This window comes from Psammomys obesus, unplaced genomic scaffold (genome assembly GCF_907164565.1).
Source record: "Psammomys obesus unplaced genomic scaffold, mPsaObe1.curated_primary_1811, whole genome shotgun sequence".
In the NCBI taxonomy this organism is placed as follows: domain Eukaryota; kingdom Metazoa; phylum Chordata; class Mammalia; order Rodentia; family Muridae; genus Psammomys; species Psammomys obesus.
The window spans coordinates 2,762,372-2,770,014 of record NW_026596445.1 but is presented as its reverse complement, the minus strand read 5'-3'; the positions used below and the strand labels follow the sequence as shown (position 1 = coordinate 2,770,014).

Below are 7,643 nucleotides of genomic sequence, written 5' to 3'. Positions count from 1 at the left end.
GCAAGGTTTAATTACTCATGAGGCATTTAAACATTTACATTATGATATTATTACTTGAATAATATATTCATAAATAGGCTAGGAAAGTGGCATTCTCAGACAGTGTTTTATAAACTTTTAATATTAAAATACTGAATGTTTGTAAAAATAGATATACATATTACAAGCAAGTATCTCTTCCAAAACACTTCTCCATATGTGGTACACAGACATTGATGAGACAACACTCGAAATCAAGTTCAGACTATGAATTATTAGCTGAGAAACATAGCATAATTTCTGAACTAAAATTAAGATTTAAAAAATGCTATTTTCAGTGTCACTATGTAAAAATAAACAGGAGTGGAAAATAAAAATATAAGTTTAAAAGGCTAATAAACAAATAGTAACTATAAAATGAAAACTTTAATACTTTTAATTGGTTGAATATGTCTATAATTTTTTTGAGTAATTCAAAATTTCATTAAATAAAAAAGAAAGAAGAAAGACCTGGAGGGGACAGGAGCTCCAGAAGGAGAGCAACAGAACCCAAAAGTCTGGGTAAAGGGGTCTTTTCTGAAACTTATACTACAAACAAGGACCATTCATGCAGAAAACCTAAAACTCCTGCACAGGAGTAGCCCATGGAGGATCAGTGTCCAAAGGCTTCCCCAATAATATGACCTGGGACTGTCTCTGACATGAAGTAATTGACTGGTTCTTTGATCACCTCCACCAGAGAGGGGAACAGCCTTATCAGTTCAGAGAGGAAAACAATGAAGCAAGACCTGATTTAGTCTTTTTATGGTGTCCTTGATTTCCTGAATTATTTCTGTTTATAAATTTTTCAATTTTGTTTTTTTCTTTGAGAGATGTATAAATTTCTGCAACTGTATCTTCAGCACCTGAGATTCTCTCTTTCATCTCTTGTATTCTGTTGATGATGATTACATTTGTGGTTCCTGATCTCTTCTATGTTCTACAACTCTAGAGGTTTTTTTTTTTTTTTGTCTGTGTTTTCTTTATTGATTCTAATTCTGTTTTCATATCTTGCACAATTTCCTTCATCTGTTTGAATGTGGATTCATGTCTTTCCACGATGGCTTTTATATTTTTGTTCATTTCCTCTTTATGTGCCTCTATTTTTTGTTTATTTCTTCTTTATGTGTCATGAATAACTGAATAATTATAGGTTTAAGATTATTTTCCTCTGTCTCAGCTGCAATAAATTATCCATTGATTTTGGAGATTCTGCTGAAGCCATGATGTCCTGGTTTTTGTTGCTTGTAATCTTTTTATTATTTTAATTTTTATTTTTTTATATTAATTACTGTTTATTCACTTTGTATCTCAGCTGTAGCCTCCTCCCTCATCTCCTCCCATTACCCTCTCCAAGGCCACTGATAGGGGAGGTCCTCTTACACCTCCATCTGACCCTACTCTATCAGGTGTCATCAGGACTATCTGCATCATCTTTTTCCTCTGTGGTTTGGTAAGGCTGTTCCCCATAATGGGGAGGTGATCAAAGAGACAGCCAATAAATTCATGTCAGAGACAGTCCTTGTTCACTTTACTAGGGTACCCACTTGGATACTGAGCTGCCATGGACTACATATGTGCAGGGGTTTTAGGCTATCTCCATGCATGGACACTGGTTGGAGTATCAGTTTCAGAAAAGAACCCAGGTCCCAGATTCCTTGATTATGTCCATCTCCTTGTGGAGCTCCTGTCCCCTACATGTCTTTCTATCTCCACCTTCTTTCATAAGATTCCCTCCACTCTGCCAAAAGTTTGGTATGAATCTCCGAATCTGATTTGATACCTTGTTGGTTGGTTAGAGTCTTTCAGAGGACCTCTATGGTAGGCTCCTTTCTTGTTCGATCTTTTCTCCCTCTTCCGATTTCCATCCTGTTTGCCTTTCTGAGTGAGGAATGATCATCTTGCCCAGGGTCCTCCTTCTTGCTTAGCTTCTTTAGGAGTTCAGATTCTAGTATGTTTATTCTATATATTTCAAATATCCACTTTTGAGTGAGTATATGCCGTGTATTTCTTGCTCCTTCTGGGAAACCTCACTGTGGATAATTTTTCTAGTTCCCACCATTTGCCATCAAATTTCATGATTTCCTTGTTTTTAATTGCTGAGCAGTATTCCATTGTGTAAATGTACCTCAATTTCTGTATCGATTCCTCTGTTGAAAGGCATCTGGGTTGTTTCCAGATTTTAGCTATTATGAATAAAGCTCCTATGAACATGGTTGAGCAAATGTCCTTGTTGTGTACATGAGCATATTTTGGATATATGCCTAGGAGTAGTATAGCTGGATCTTCAGGTAGTACTATTCCTACCTTTCTGAGAAATCACAAGATTGATTTCCAAAATAGTTGTACAAGTTTACATTACCACCAGCAAAGGAGGAGGGTTCTCCTTTCTCCACATCTTCTCCAGCATGTATTTTCACTTGGGTTTTGATTTTGGCCATTCTGATGTGTGTTGGGTAAAATGAAAGGGTTGCTTTGATTTGCATTTCCCTGATGATTACAGACATTCAACATTTCTTTAAGCGTTTCTCTGCCATTTGATATTTCTCTACAGAGAATCCTCTACAGAGAATTCTGTTTGGACCTGTACCCCATTTTTTAATTGGATTACTTGTTTTGTTGCTTTTTAACTTCTTGAATTCTTTATATATTCTGGATCTTACCCCTCTGTCAGATATAGGGTTGGTGAATATCCTTTCCCATTCTGTAGGCTGTTGTTTTGTTCTGATGACAGTGTCTTTTGCTTTACAGAAGATTTTCAGTTTCATGAGGTCCCATTTATTGATTGTTGAACTTAGAGCCTATGATATTGGTGTTCTGTTCAGGAAACTGTCTCCTATGCCAATGAGTTCAAGGCTCTTCCCCACTTTTGTTGAAAATGTTTTCTTTTTTCCTTTGTATTGTTTTGCCTTCTTTGTCAAAAATCAAGTATCCATAGGTGTGTGGGTTTATTTCTGGGTTTTCTATTCCATTCCATTTATCCACCTTTCGGTTTCTATGCCAGTGCCATGTCATTTTTATTACTATTGCTCTGTAGTACAGCTTGACATCAGGGATGAAATACCTCCAGATGATCTGTTGTTGCACAGGATTGTTTTAGCGTTTCTGTTTTGTTGTTTTGTTTTGTTTTGTTTTTTCCATATGAAGTGGAGAATTGTTCTTTCAAGGTCTATACAAAATTGTATTAGTATTTTGATGAGAATTGCATTGAATCTATATATTGCATTTGGCAGGATGGCCATTTTCAATGTTATTCCTACTGATCCATGAGCATTTGCAAACCGAATTCAAGAACACATAAAAGATATCATCCACCCTGACCAAGTACGCTTCATACCACACATGCATGGGTTGTTCAGTATACGGAAATCCATCAATGTAATCGACCACATAAACAAACTGAAGCAGAAAAACCACATGATCATCTTCTTAGATGCTGAAAAACCACTTGACAAGATCCAACACCCATTCATTTTTAAAGTCTTGGAGAGGTCAGTGATACAAGGCACTTTTCCAAACATAGTAAAGACATTATACAGTGTAATGCCAGTATCACGGGACCCTCAGAGACCACCAGGAGATGACTGGATGGAAGAGCAAGAGAGGATTTTTAAAGGGAAAGTCTGTGAGCATGGGGTTTCCAAAGTCTGTGAGCATGGAGTTTCCATAACAGCAAGCAGGGAAGTACATTTTTCCATGACAGCAAGTAGTGGGAGTGTGTCTTGAAGTTTCTGGATTGGGTAAAAGTTAGTGGAGCAAGGTGACCTTTTCTGAGGCACATAATCACATTTTCTAAGGCATATAATCATAATGGCTAATGCATATAATCACAATGGCTATTCTTCTGAACTATATCTGAAACATTGGGGAGAATTTTCCCAGCCGATTCTCAACCGAATTCTCATTGATTATTGCCAGGGAGATTGTCTCTATTTTCTATGATGTATTCCTTTGGGGATATTTCCTGGAGGCTGTTGCTAGGAGAGTTAAATTTGTTTCCTGCCAAGTATACATTCTGTGATATTTCCTGGTACCTGAGTTCAGCTCCCAAGATGGCTCTCTATTTCAAAATGGAGTTATACCCAGGCTAACTTACACTCTTCTTTCCCCCCTTTTCTTGTTAATAAAGATGCCAATCTAGGGCTCTTAAAGTCCATGGTCTCCCTGAAACTGGCAGTACTGAGTTCTCATTACCGTCAACTGTATAGTTCTTAGTCTTTGCCTAATATATCCTAACAACTTATTAAGCAAGTGTGATCTGAAAATGACCAAAAGAAAAAGATTCTGCCTTTGAGCTGTTATAACTCTGGTTTCGTACATCCAGTATTGTAATACTTGTTTCTGTTCTATCTAAGCAGGTCCTCAAGATAATAGCTAATGTCAGCAAGCCATCTTGGACTTTACTTAACAAAGCAACTAGAAGAAATAAATTTAAAATATTTCTAAATCCTATGTCAAAGTCTACCTCAGAAATGGCAGATATTAAAAATATCATAATCTATCTCCAGAAGACAACCAAAAGGCAATTAAAATCTCAAGCTTGTAAATGGGTAACAAGCAATCAGTGTTTCATCAACTTATTAGAACTCTATTGGTCAATGTCAAAACTATGGACTTCTGAAATCTTATAACAACATAAGCACAACAATAGCAGAGAGAGGAGGGAAATCTGAAATATATCCCATTTTAATATGCTTCAAATCACTTTTCTGTATCATTACAATTCACATTCATATGCCATAAAACACCTACGTGTACCCTCTAAATTTTCTTGCATTTATCAACACTGAATCATTTCCCAGACCAAACAACATTCTCTAGATTCTCAAAACCTAAACTCTTATATCCTCAGACCCCACATAAACTCCATTATCTTTCTAGCCAGCTATTCACCATAAGACATAGATAATTAACATGAAACCTGAAGGCAAGGCAAACCTGCTTGCCTTAAAAAAACAAAAAACAAAACAAAAAAACCTAGTACCTGGTAATTTTAACTAACTAATAAATTAACCAATAAACTAATAATGTATCTAATTATCTGCTCTTTAGCTGCAAGGCTACCATTAGTTTACCTTAGCCATCAATGTAATCAGAGACATGAGAAGGATAAATATGTACCAATCCATGTACCAATCAAAATGACAGTGACAAGTAGTCAGTCCATCACTCTAGGCAGATGTACCTGTCTCCTGTGGTCTCATGGCATCATGAGCAGAGTGGTCCAGCCACCAGGCAAAGAAGATGAGAGATTGTTTCTGTGGAGAAAGAAATGAGAGAATGACCTCACCTTGCCCTTAGCAATGTGAAACATTGACTCTCCAAGTGTCCACAGTTTTGTCCACAGTTTAGGCTAGGCCCTAGCAGTGGGCTAGTTGGGGCACTTTTGCCCAGCGGTTAGCATACCATAATCCAGAGTCACATTGTGCCCAAATCTTCTTGGAGACCTTGGGGGAGCTACTGCCAGGAATTTGGGACTCTCTGTCATAATAAGCTTACACATGTTAAAATGCCATATTCATCTTATCTCTGACAAGCTTGAGGGCCAGAATACATGAATTATTTTTTTATCTCTTTTAATTTTTTATTCTAAATTGCATCCTATGAAATAGAATGTCTTAATCTCTAATTCTGGCATATTCCTTAAATAAATGTTTTTAAACCATATTTATCTTAAGTAGGCTTAACTTTAAAGAGATAAACAAAAGACTAGATAAATTTCATTCTTATAACTAACTGCAGTAAGCAGCATAACTTCAAATATCTTTCTGAACTAAAATCAAAGTAAATCTTTCAATCATATAAAATACACAGAAGGGCTAGCAAATCTTGCTCATTCTAGCATATTGCATTAAGACTTTAGTGCTCACTTCGGCAGCACATACACTAAAATTGGAATGATACAGAGAAGATTAGCATGGCCTCTGCACAAGGATGACACAGAAATTCGTGAAGCGTTCCATATTAAAAAAAAAAAAAAGACTAAACAAAAAAGTATAAAGGACAAAAGTTTAATTTAGCACTAAACGGAGATCTAAACACAACTGGCAACCTTAGGAGAGATGGACAGTTCTGGCCATTGCAAACCAATCGGCCACAAATAAACAGCATTAAATCATTTACATAGGAACTGGCAACCAGGCATATATTTTTATAATAATTAACAATGACTTAAGTATAACCCTATATAACCCTGGGCTAACATGGAGCTGCAATGAAGAACATAAAAAACATTTTTGTATTCAAGAAACATCAGCCTTTTAAATGAAGAGCAACATATCTTACACTTCTTGCTCAAATCATGCTTGCAGGTGTAAAACAAAAACAAAAACAAAGAAAATACAGTTTATACCATTTATAACAGTCTATTCTGAAATACTACATTATAAAAACTGAAATTTTCTTAATTGGTTTAAATAATATGGCTTGGTTTCATTTGGTAAAATTAACAAATAAAATATCAAAATCTTTTGTCCTCCCACAAAGGATTGAGGCACTGTTCCAAGTTCCCTCTTAGGATGCCAAAGGTCATTGTCTAAAATACCTGATAAGCTTTAAAATATTTCATAGCCTTAAACATAATTTTTAACTCTGTTTTTGCAATATAAAAAACATATTTTTAAAAGAAATCTGTTTTTGCAATATTAAAATAAAGTATCATTTTAAGGAACGAAGTCATAAAGTATAACCATAATTTTAAAAGTCAAAACCATATTTTATCAATGCAAACAATTCAGTACTTTTAAAATCAATACCAATCATATTATTTTAATGTTGGCTGCCATTAAGGAAAGTTCTTGTATACAAACACATGGAGGTGCAGTTTTAATATTTTATATAAACAGAGTTTCAACCCTTATTATTTTTATAAGCCTGGTTTTTAAGACAGGGCAGAAATTATGTAAAATCTTAATACATTTAATAATCAATAATCAGACAACAAGATATATAGAACATACTAAACTTTTATATAAAACATATAAAACAAACAGACAAAATTATAAAATTTATTTTTATTTTCTTTGGCTGTAATTTCAAGGGAGGAACATCTTGCTACCTGTTGAATCCAATTTTTATGACCACAGAGGCTTGCAGCTTTTTTTACCTGAGAAGCTGCTATTGCCCCTTTAAGAGCTTTCTGTTTGCACAGAAGCCTTAAACATTTCTTTTTTTTTAATTTTATTTTTTTCTTATCAGTTACATTCTATTAACTCTGTATTCCAGCCATGTCCTGATCCCTCATTCCCTCCCAGTCCCTCCCTCCCTCCCTCATCCCCACCATGCCCCTTGCCAAGTCCACTAATAGGGGGGACCTCCTCCCCATTCATCTGATCCTGCTTTATCAGGTATCTTCAGGACTGGCTGCAAAGCTCTCCTCTGTGGCCTAACAGGACTGCTCCTCCCTTGGGGGGTGGGGAGGCCAAAGAGCCAGTCATTGAGTTCCTGTTAGAAATAGTTCTTGTTCCCCTCACTATGGGAAACCAATTGGTTACTGAGCTACCACAGGCTACATCTGAGTAAAGGTTCTAGGTTACATTCATACATGGTCCTTGGTTGCATGTCAGTCTCAGAAAAGACCCTGTGCCCAGATATATTTGGTCCTTGTGGAGCTCCTATCCTCTTAA

General features: G+C 36.0%; 1 non-coding gene across 1 annotated transcript; it reads left to right on the top strand.

The window, feature by feature from the left end:
• Positions 1 to 5,880: 5,880 nt before the first annotated feature.
• Positions 5,881 to 5,987, top strand: LOC129669875 (U6 spliceosomal RNA). The gene has a single exon (XR_008719098.1). It is a non-coding gene; the product is annotated as a U6 spliceosomal RNA (small nuclear RNA).
• Positions 5,988 to 7,643: the final 1,656 nt, after the last annotated feature.